The sequence below is a fragment of the Callospermophilus lateralis genome, unplaced genomic scaffold, assembly GCF_048772815.1.
Source record: "Callospermophilus lateralis isolate mCalLat2 unplaced genomic scaffold, mCalLat2.hap1 Scaffold_227, whole genome shotgun sequence".
NCBI classification, from domain to species: Eukaryota; Metazoa; Chordata; class Mammalia; order Rodentia; family Sciuridae; genus Callospermophilus; species Callospermophilus lateralis.
The window spans coordinates 877,777-890,582 of NW_027513180.1; the positions used below are offsets into that span (position 1 = coordinate 877,777).

General features: G+C 31.6%; 1 pseudogene; it reads right to left on the reverse strand.

Annotated features, from left to right (window-relative positions):
* The window catches only part of LOC143640402 (zinc finger protein 280D-like), a 91,155-nt pseudogene that overhangs the window by 32,237 nt on the left and 46,112 nt on the right, over positions 1–12,806 (reverse strand).

Genomic DNA, 12,806 nt, shown 5'->3' on the forward strand with positions numbered 1-12,806 from the left:
AGCTCTCTCCTCTAGGACCTGCAGCCTCCTGGATCTTTTGAAGTACAAGATCTGGGGGTCTTTATAACCAAAGACAAGCTAAACAGCTATAAATTAAAGAATCAATAGCATTATCAACACCAACTCTAGTCTCAGAATACTAAAAAAAATCAAGAAAAAGTTAATTTTTTTCTCATCACTTAACAAGGTTCATTTTTTGATATTAACCTGTTTGTTTTGTAATTTTAGAATGTTTTAGGAGGTCAAAAGACTTTAATCTCAGGCCATGTGGCTCACAGGTTCTACTCCTGAGCAACAAATGCTGGAGAAATCTAACTAACTGAAGGCAAACAGGTGACTAAAATATGGGATCATTAAAACTTTTTTACATTTTTTTATTTTGTCTTCATATTTATAACATACTTCATTAACTATTAATTTATGTACCTGGATATCTAAGATTCTATTCATCAAGATTTAGATATTTTAAGTCTTAATTCAATGATGCCTGCTGATCATTTCATAAACAACTCCTAGACAGACTTCACAAATTTTATAGAAGTGGTATAGTGTACAGTCTTTGTTCCTTTCCTTAAGCATATCAGCTATTTCCTTTGTGATAATTATTTTCCAGGACTAAGATCCTAAGTCTCTTAAATCTATTGTGGATATTAGCACTTATTAAGGAAAAAAGAAAAACACCCTTTTAAATTGCAGTAACATAATTTTTTTGAAGTAGATTTTAAATATTTTAAAAATACAAATATATTTGGGCAAGAAATACAGCTAACACTCTGGGGGCTTTTTCTCCCCAAACTCCTGTAACTAAGAATTAATAAACACAGGCCTATGGACTAAAAACTTGCTTAGGTTTAATTAAAAAGTTATGCAAAAATTAATCCCATTTCCCCTTGTGCAAAAAAAGAAAAGTATTAATAAGAGTGAATTAGGTCACCAGAATTTTCACACTGCCTTTTCTTAAGAGATGAGGAAAAGACTAACACATATTTTTCACTATCTACAGGATTAAAAATTGACTTAAAAATAGTTACTCTGAGCCAGGAGAAAATGGGAGTTGTTTCCTCCCATTTCTTCTCTTCTTTTAGAATGAAGTTACTTTAAAGTATCCCCTTTTACATAATCTCTATCAGGGAATCAACTTGATATACAAAAATTTTAATTCAAGGAAGAAAGAACAGTACTGAAACATTTTGCAATCTTATATATTTATTTAGCTGACAGATCTGTACGCCAACTTCTTGACTTGAGCTAATTTTTTTCCATTTGTTTTTTGGTTTGGGGGGTTTTGTGGGTGTTTTCTGTTTTGCTTTGAGAGGTGATACATAAAGAGTTATGAAAATTCATAGTTAAGCATTGAGGTGGAATGCACTTATTCCCAATCCTTCTGTTTTTCCAAGTGACTCGGAACAAACTCCAGTCTTTGGGTTACCCACGCTTTTCAACTAAAAGTGTGGATGACTTCCATTAGAGTTAAATAAGGCCTAAATAGTTAACTAAAGTAATTCATTAAGTGATAAGTTATATATCTGTATAAATGTTCACTTAATGTTAGGCAAAGCATAATCAATCTGATTTTTTTTACTTAAATATAACAGTTTTTTGTTTATTTTTCTGCTTAATGGACTCAAGAGCAATTTCATTTGGAATTGAATATATCTAGATATTATTTGATGGTACCTTTTGCTCTTCTGTGAATTCAGAATTGTTGTGTTGAGCTTGGGCCTCTTTTTGTAGATGTCTTGCTAATCTGTAAGAAGAAAACTTTTTTTAGAACTGAAAGCAAACTATCTCAACTGCAACAAAGTAAAACAAATTAAATCTCTTAAAAACAATAAAGTGCATAATACTTTGTTATGTTATTGAAGTAATTCCACATTTTCAAGGCAAATCTACATTACCCTGAGAATCAAACTTTTTACAAAAAAAAAGTTTGTACAAAATAATGATGAAATAAGATACTTTTTATACCATTTCACTGGGACAAATTTCAGAATCTTAGAGCTGCAAAGAATCTCAAAAAGCACATAATTCAACTTTCTTTACTATGCACTAATTTCTTCTATAAACAACCAATAAATAGTTGTCCAGATTCTACTTTAACACTTCCAGTGAGCACCAATAATATATCAACCATAAATACGTTATCATTCTATCATAATTCATTTCCCAATGAGATTTGCCCAAATCCAAATTACAGCCATGACAATAACTCCATCAAAATATGCTTTTGAAACATTTTTAAATGGAAAATAAAGAAAAGCCGTCCACCAATCAAAAACAGAAAATACTGCTTGCCCAGTTATCATCATATCTAAAAATGGCAGGTAGGCCTTGAGTGAGTTTTCCAGGATGAATTTATGATGCTAGTCCAAGCTCAATGGTGAAGATCCAAAGCTATTTCTGAGACAGCAAAAGGCAAAGACTTACTCTTATGAAGAAAGAGAGGGAAAAAAAAGAGACCAATTTTAGACACAGTATATGATTAGACATATTTCTAAACAAGTTATAAAAATGGCCAATAAACACATGAAAAGATATTATGTATCATTAGACATCAGGGAAATGCATATCAGAATCATAAAATAATTACTTAGCACCCATGCAGATGGATATAATTTAAAGAGATGAAGAAAATAATAGGCGTAGGGAGAGTACGGAAAAAACTGGAACCCCCATACATTGCTGATGGGAATGTAAATTGGTGCCAGCCATTGTGGAAAAGTTTAATATAGTTAAATACAGAGGAACTGTATGCTCCATCAAACTCCTGAATGGATATATCCAAAAGAACTAAAAATAAATGTTCACACAAAGCACATGTACACAAATGTTTATAGCAGCATTATTTGTAATAATCAAAAAGTCATAAAACCAAAATTTCCATCAACAAAACGTGGTACATATATTCAGTAGACTATTATTCAGTCATAAAGAGGAATGAAACTCACATAATATGCTAGCTACAGTTATGAATGAACTTCAAAAAGATTATGCTATATAAAAAGAAGTCATATGTAAATGGTCATGTTATATGATTCCATTTACATGAAATGTCCAGGAAAGGTAAATTCATAGAGAAAGAAAGCAGATGAGTGGTTTCCAGGATATGGAAAAATTTAGAATGACTGATACCAGGTATGAAGTTTCTTCTTGGAGTGGGAGAAATTTTTAGGAATTACAATAGTGATGGTTATAACACATTGTGAATACATTAAAGACCACTTCACTGTACATGTTAAAATAGTGAGTTTTATGGTATATGTAAAAAAAAAAGCTAGCAAAATATTTTGAAAATAAGATTGCTATTCTGGTTGAGGTCTGGGAGTAGGAATGACAGCAAGTGCTAGGTAGAAAAGGCAATTAAAGAAGAAGTTCATCACAGTTGCAAAAAACAAGAACTAGATAGGAGTTCTATTCTATGCAATCATACCCTTAAAGATCAAGTAGTATTCTCAATGGCCTCTATCCTCTTTATGAAAAGTCTGCATCCTTTATCATTAAGCAAGAAATTCTTACAAAAAAATCTTAACATTTGCTAAGATAGCTCCACCATGTTACTCAGTCAAATTTTCATCCATTTACTTACTTGCTTCCAAAGCTGGAAACCACACAATATATTTTCCTAAAATGTCATTCACTGACTCATAGTCTCACATTTTTATGAATTCTTATGCAGGAGAAGGTACAAATAAATATGGCCCATTGTCCTTTTTCTGTATTTGCTTTCTTTTTTTTAACTCTTGCTGACCTATGTGGACTCTTACAGGAATTCACGGTCTATACACCCTTAGCAATGTCAACTATACATCCCTGAGTTCAGGGAAGTTATAGTGTAATAGTTTCTTTATTTGAATATTTCTACATATAATTTGCTAGGAGTGGCTATCAACCTAAGCAGGATTCTTTTTTTTTCTTTAAATAGTTTTTGTTTTGTTATTTTTTTAGTTTTAGTTGGAACCAATACCTTTTATTTTATGTATTTATTTTATGTGGTACTGAGGATGGAACCCAGTGCCTTGCACGTGCTAGGCAAGCACTCTACCAATAAGCCCAAGCTCCAGCCCCAGCCCCTAAGCAGGATTCTTGTCAGGAAAAAAAAGTATAGCTTTCAACTCCTGGTTAAATACTAATAATCAGGGCTGGGGTTGTGGCTCAGTGGTAGAGTGCTCGCCTAGCATGCACAAGGCACTGGGTTCGATCCTCAGCACCACATAAATGTAAAATAAAGATATTGTGTTCATCTAAAACTTAAGAATAAATATTTTAAACTAAATAAATACTAATAATCAGAATAAAGGAGACTAAATTAAAATAATCCTGTTTTCAAAAATTAGGCAACAGATTGGGAGAAAATATTGTAAAAATAAAGAACTTTTATCTGTAGTACATAAAAAACACCTACAACTCAATAGGTAAGAGATAATTCAATTTAAAAATAGTTAAAAGCCTCTACTCAAAATGTCATGTGCCCGCAAAGTTTTCCCTGATACCAGATTTAAAATGGTGGTCTCCTAATTTCTACCCCATATTCCTGTATTTCTCTTCCCTACTTCATTCTTCTTCAAAGTATTGACCATCATCTAAAATATAGGCAAGATGTTTTGCCAAAATGTGACAATAAGGCAAGAATCCAAGTTTCTATAGCTTAAGAGTCATTTTCTAAGAATGACAATAGACTCAATCTAAAAATTAGACCTATTCAACAGTAACCAAAAGGCATAAACATGTGACATGGCAATAGCTGATGAGGCAAATCAACTATTTAGAATAACTTGATGGTAAAGAAAGATCAGGCTTAAGCTAAAACCTATTAGTGTCACACAAATTCAACTAATTACCTACAATAATTAGCAAGCTTTGTCCTGCTTTAGTCAAACCAATTTTTAAAAAATGAAGTTACAGGTGATAATATAGTTTATACACAGTCATCAGTTGTGTCCATCGAAGGGGGACACTGTCCAGGTGTACCCTAGATATTTTTTGAAATCTCTGGGCTGATTCTGCACCTGATAAAAAAGATAGCGCAATGATAGACAACAAATGAGAAAAAGGACAATCATCTGGTCCAAAAACTTAAGACATGAAATTAAGAAGCAGACAAAACAGAAGACAAACAACCATATCACTTGGAATGTATTACTCTGAAGGCAAGTGCAGTAGAGAGAAACACAAATTATTTTAAGCAAAGTAAGAAAAGACCATAGCAATAAGTTATTTTTAGAGAAAACCAACTGGAGAAAAAATATGTATGTTAAGATATGTCAACTTGACACAAAGATAAAGTAGAACAGGAATCTGAACCCATTTACAAGCTGAACAGAGCTGAATAATGAAAGCTAGTGTCATAAACTTGGCTGCTTGACTGGCTTTGTGTAAGAAAATATCTCAGAACTTTGAACTTAGGAAATTCCAACTTGTCTTGCACCAGGTCACGAGCTCCACAGAGCAGGAACCTATTTCAACAAGCAGGTTTAAAAAACATTTAAAAAATATTTTCATTGCTATTAATGATACACTTAAAAATGCAGTAAGTGCTAAAATCCATCAAAGTAAAATGCACTGAAAAAAATTAAACTTACTCAGAAAGATGTTCAGAATTTGGGATACAGACAGAAACTGAAATTAGAAGAAAAGTTTTATATTTACAACAGCATATGAACTATGATGAGAGTAACAATTTAGTAAAGAGTTCATATTGTGGTTGACCAAAAATAATGGAATAAATAACAAAATCCACAAGTGCACAGTTATATATACGTACCTTTCTCTACTACAACTTGGCAAGTATGAGTTTCATGTTGACTTAAGTGTGCAGCCATATTATCTAAGCCAGAAACATCAGTTAGGAAATCACAATTAAGGCACACTAGAGTAATGCCCCTATTAAAAAATAGCATAAAAGAAAAGTTTTTATCTGTTGTTAAATCTATATACAAGTTCAATGATTATTTTTCCACAAATTATCTTTTTGTGTAATAAATGTAACTTGTTATTTGTTATATAAATTTGATGTAACTGAAATGATTCTCTATAAAATGGTACAGCTATGTCCAAATTTTGCTACTACTTATTTACATAGAGTATTTATGTTTTATAAATATTTATCTTTTGTACCAGTCAAAAGACCTACAACCAGTCTAGGTTCCATTAACAATTTGCAATAATATAGGCAAGTCACATTCTATTTGTTCCTCTGCCCATCTGCAAAGTGAGAATAGCATTCATTCACTCAATATATATTTACTGAGGTTGTCTATACAACTGTATCACTGTTATTATGAACAACAACAACAAAAAAAGCCAGTCAGTACTTGAATGAAATTTATAATCTAGTGTTTTATTTAGTTGAGGACAAAATTAGAAGAAAATTATAAAGTATTTAGAAGTATAGTATGATACCTGCCACTACATGCCAAGGTTTTAGCATGATCTTCCAAGGGTGGTTATTATTTAACATGGAATTAACTGACGTAGTTAACAAATATGTTGGAGTCCACAAATTTGGAATCCTCATCATCCCAGCACTGTGAATGCTATTGCCTACCTGATGGGGCCTATACTACTCATTCTCTTTAACAAAACTTGTGAGTGCTGTACAGAGAAAGGAGAAAGAAACTCAAGTCCAGAGAAAATAAAGACAGCATCATGCTGCCTTAGCAGGTCAAAGCAGGGAGAACTCCAATATGTTCTTGATTCTTAAATAACACATGAAATTATTAAGGAATTTCAAAGGAAGTTAGGAAACAAGTCCCAAAATCATGAAAAACTTTTTCTGAGTCTAGAATAGTTCTTACACTCACTGAATTAAACTGAATAACATTTGCTATCTGAAGTATTTAAACATAATTGGCATGTTAAAGTTATGTGTCAATGGCCTTAAGATTCATATTTAAAATGTGTTTGATCTCGTGACTTTTAGTTGAAAAGTATCTTAAATATTATTAAGACTGTAAAAATATTGAGATGGTTCAGAGAACTTAGAAAGCCACTATATAATTGAACTTATTAGATTTATTAAAATGTTAAGCAATTGGGAGCTAGTTGGGTCAAGCATTTGAAGTGCCGTTTAAAAGAAAATCAAGTATATTTAATGGATAAATGACACTAAATTGTTTAAAGTAATTTGAACTTAAATGTCACTGTTGAAAAAAATTCAGTCTGTTCAATTTAAATGAACTTTATCTTACATTAAATTAAAGTTCCTCTAGAAAGTGATTACTAAAAAGTACTCAAATTCTAAATGGAGTATTTCTAAAATTCTAAATGGAGTATGGAGACTTAAAAGCTTAAAGAAAGTTAAAATGTAAAATACTTAACTTAAATAACTAACTACAATTTTTTCTATGAACAAACTGCCCTCATAGATACTAAAAAGAGTTTCACTGGTAAAGAACAGGCTACTGCCTATTCCACTGGATATAGATAATTTAAAAAGGGATGGCATGACTAACTCAATCTGTTTTTAAACAGGGATTTGTAATTGGAATTTTTAATCAAATTTCTTGATTTGGGAAAATATGTGAGTCTGGGAATATTATAGTTGGGTCATTAGTAGAGAAAAGATGGTCTGTACAGAGAAAGCAGAAAGAAACCCAAGTCCAGAGAAAATAAGACAGCATTGTGCTGCCTTAGCAGATCAAAGCAGAGAGAACTAAAGTAAGTTCTTGATGACTTTTTGTTTTCCTTATTTGCTCTGCCTGTTGCTCCTCTACTTAAGGGTCTATAAGAGTCTTTGGAATCTCTCTAATAAATCAAAGTTTCACCTAAATTTTGTTTAGGTGAAAAAATTGATCATTTAACTGATCACTGTTATTATCAGTTTAATACAAAGTATATACATTCAACGTTCATATATTTGATGTTCATTACATAATATATATGTTACACCAGCATATGAATACAAACAAACAGGATACTTCAGACTGATTTCTCCTCCTTAAGTTCTATTCTAATAGCATGATATATGTGTGCACTGAGAGAATTCACTGGCACATCAAATCTAAAATCATCTGCTTTCTCCCCAAATCATCTCCTCCTGACTTTCTTATGGTCCCATTTCACTTGACACTAAAGCTCAAACCATAGTCACCTATGACTTTCTCCTTTCTTAAAACATTTAATATGTCAAGCATTTTATAATATTAACAACTTATTGAGTACTTATCTGTGCCAGGCTGCTTTTAAACATATCATCTCATCTAAATCTTACAACAACCTGAAGAGTTAAGTGTTATAATTATTACCCTTTTATACAGTACAGAGTTAGCTTAGTAGCCTACCAAGGACATAGAGCTGGTAAAGGTCAAAATCAGGTGTAAAATTATGCACTTTGATTCCAGAGCCCATATTACATCATAAACACAATGTAATACCACCTCACCACCTTAATTCAGATCCCTAATCTAAATGATTTATGCACCTACAACTCACCTTGTATGTCCCTGAATTCAACTTTCCTTCAGTATCACTTGAATCTACACAAAACACTAATGGTTCTCCAGTGCCCTCTGAATTAAGTCCAAATTTCCTAAGTTTAATTTTCAATGCATTCCAATATGATTGTAAGCTCAAAATTGTTGCTACAGACTTTAATCCATTACTATCACACAAACATCATGTTCCATCCATTTACTACTAGCCATACTTTCTGTATGTCTTCTCTTTTTCATTTCTGCACTTTTGTGCTATTTTCTCCAACTAGAAGATCCCTCTGCTTCTTCTGCCAGTTTAAAAAAAAACACTCATCCTTAAAAACAAAGTAAACCTAATTCCTATCCAGATCATTCCAAGTAATCTCTCACTTCTCTGAAATAACTTATTGCACTTATTAAAATCCATAGTTACTTCTGTTCATACTTTATTTCCCACCTAATGAACAACATTTCCTGAAGGCTAGTTCCAAGATTGCTTTATCCCTATCATCTACACAGAACCTGCTACAATACATACATGATAAATGCATAATACACATAATATACACAATAAAAAGTATTCCATTTCAATAAGTAATTACAAAGATTGGGGGATATGGAATTTTATAAATATGCTAAGTTCCACTCACAGAAATTGACCAATTCCAATGTGAGACATAATGGTAGTTGAGAGAAAAACACTCCAGACCTTTAAAAAATCAGATAATTTGTTTAAAAAACTAACACACAACTGAGCTAGACAACAATGAGGTAAAAATCAAATTAAAATCTGATTTTTAAAATGCAATAAATCCTATTCATTCTTATAAAAGTCTTTATTAAGGCAGTACCTCAAGTAACAATCAAATTCTCTGAATACAATAAACACTCTAATGAGACTAAAAGTTTTAATATTGAACCATTATTTTTTATCTTCCTGTGAGCTACTGGCTCAGCATCATAAATGGGACCTTTTGTCCAAATACATATTTTTTCCATATACATTAATTTATTCAACAAATATTTACTGAATGCCTACTATATGCTAGGCTTAAAAAAACAAAAACAAATGAACAACAACAGAAAAAAACCACAAGCCACATAGAATGTAGTAAGAGAACACAGACCACAGACAAACAAAAAGTAAAATATACAGTATTGCAAATGCACTATGAAAAAAAAAATATTAAAAGGAGGTAAAAGTGCTAGAGTGAAGCATGGGGGGAGTGGATACAATTTCAAATGCAGTAATTAAGGAAAGGATCACTGTCAGAGTGGAGATAAAGGAGTAACCATATAATATCTGGGAAAGAGTAAACTATGCATAGGAGATAATAAACACAAAGATCCTAAGACATAATGCCATTCCCTCTTCCTCCTTTTCCATGAACCCAAAGCATCAAACAAGTCTTTGGCTATTCTTATCAATAAATTAGTTTGGTGGAACAAAGATATTGTTATTTCAAGGAGAATAGCAACATAAGCAGAAAATAAACAAAGAAAAAGAAACAAAGGAAATCAGAATTTTAAAAAATGGTGCTCAATGGATTTTGAATTCAGTGTGTGGTATAACCAATGCTAATTATCAACATTCATCCATAGTTTCTTTACAGAAGCTAAGATGTATACTTCTATTTGAAAAAGAAACAAACAAAAAAGAATTATGAAGACTACTGATTTCAAGAATTTCAGTGGTTTCATATATGTGCTTCAAAAATTAACAGCGTCACTTTAATAGGTATCTTAAGTAACTTTTTGATATTCAAATATTGTTGGTGGGGCCTGATTTTTCCTTTCATTTTACAATGCAAATGCATGAGAATTTCATCTTGACACCATTTGTCACCAATGAAATAAATTTACCAAGAGATTAATGGCATATCTCAGGTATTATAAGGAACAATATAATATCCATTAGGAATCACTCAGATTTCCAAACTGGCACTCCCAGACAGTTTAATTTAAAAGTGCAAACCACAATGATACAGCACTTCCTAGCAACTAGGATGACTATAACAAAAAAGATATAATACTGAATGTTACAAAAGATTGTGAAGAATCTAGAACCCTCATACACTGCTGGTGGGAATGTAAATAATGAGGCTACTTTGAAAAGCAATTTAGCAGTTCCTCAAAAGGATCAATGTACTATAAAATCCAGCAAATTTAATGTTAAGTATATACTAAAGAAAAATAAAAAGACATGTCCTTAAAAAATTAATATGTAAATGTTCACAATGTAGCATTATAACAACCTAAAGTGAAAATGAACTGAATGAATGGCTAAACTATGACATATTCATAATATGGAATATCATTCAGCACTTTGAAAAATGAAGCATTCATACATGCATGCTACAATATACATAAACCTTTATAGGCAGTTGGAAAAGACTACATACACAGTCTATCATTCCATTTGTAGAAAATATTTAGAATGAACTAATCTACATAGGCACAAAGTAGATTCATTATTGCTTAGTAATGGGGAGAGTTGAAAAGAAATGGGGATAACCACTAATGAATGGGGAAAGGGTTTCTGTTTGGAATGACCAATATGTACTAAAATTAACTGTGGTCATTGCTGTACAGCAGCAGTACAGTATAATATTATGACCTATTATAGGTTTGGATGCTATACTATACTGTATAGTATAATATAGCACAATACCATAACCTATTAATTTTATTGTTAAATGCATATTGTACAGCATGTGAATTACATTTCAATAAATTTGTTATGCAAGAAAGAATGTAAATTATAACCATTGTTTAGTAGAAAGAATTAAAAAATATCAACTAGTTACCTGAGATCTTCAGAATGCTCCTTAAATATACAAAACCTTTTACTTGGACGACTACTGTGAAAGCTGGAGAGACAGAAGACATTTTAATAATTTTAGTATAGAATTATATTATTTCATAATAATAATTATATTAATTTATAAACATATTTCAAGTCTGTACTTAAGTTTCTAGTTTTTAAAAGACTACAGAATAAATACTGAACCATTAACTCTGTTTAATTTAACATTTGATCTGATATTCCATTTTGCTTTTAATTCCTAATGACACATACTTTTTCCCCTAAGCATATACTTAGATGATCAATACCTCACCATTATGTAAAAAGGAAATGCTCAAAGAGTTAAAAAACAAACTAAATTTTTTATTTATTATACATTTAAAACAATTCTAATTTTTTATTAACAAATTAATTTTGCTACAATCTGAATTATTATTAGAAATCAACTTTTTGAAAATAACTTTTTAATAATCTTAGCATGCTGGTATAGAGACAGGGGAACAGAATTCAATTGATCTAGAAAGTACACACTATTTCAGCTAAATATTACTGTTTACCATCTGTAAATTCAAACATCTAGACAGTTCTTTGTAATTGTTACTAGAGGTTTAAGAAAAAAAGCAGAACTCATAACTTAATGCTTCCTCTAATCACAGAACAAAAAACCATTAACCAAACATTGTAGCCAATAAGGAAAGCTTTCTGTACTAGAAAACCAGAAGTAGTTCAGCACACTATATCTGAAAGTCACAGAAAACCGTATCACCATCACCTGAGAGTTTATTTAGAAATGCAAAATCTTAGGCTCTTCACAAACTTACTGAATTAATCTCTGGCAGTGGGATCCAGGAAACTGCCTTAACAAGTTTTTCAGTGGTTCTTACATAAATTAAAGTTTGAAAAGCAGTAGCCAACAAACTAGATAAATGGCTACTCACATCAGTGATGCCTGTATGTAAAGGAACAGAAATGTTCTGGCTAAATATAATCCCTAGAAAACAGCCTCAGAAGATTTCAAATATCATTTCTTCAAGCTAGGGTAACTATTATTTGGAGATTTATGAATTTAAGATATTATCACAAAAACACAGTTTTTAGAGAGATCAGGGGGTTGGGAAGCCCTGAAATTGAGTGCAAAAAATTATATAAATCATTGTTTCCTTAGAGGAATGAGTCCAAGACTGGGAGGCAGGTTTACTGGGGATTGAACCCCAGCGTGCTCTACCAGTGAAATATACCTCCAGCCCTTTTTATTTTTAGACTAGGTCTCTCATAAATTGATGAGCTGGCCTCCAACTTGGAATCCTCTAGCCTCAACCTTCTAAGTCACTGGGATTACAAGTATGTACCACCAGGTTCAGTTCAAAATAAGTTATTTTTTAATGACATTTTAAAGTCTTTTCTCTTCAAATAAGTATACTGTTTTTATTTATTCTTTGATAAGGAGAGAGAAAAATTATATTTTAGGGTCTTTTTGATGGCTTCCACATCTATCTATAACTTGAACCAAATATCTACAAATGTTCCTAATTAAATTTTTAGTTGTCTGAATCCAGTTATGATTTAGAGTTCCCTATCTTTGGGGAAAA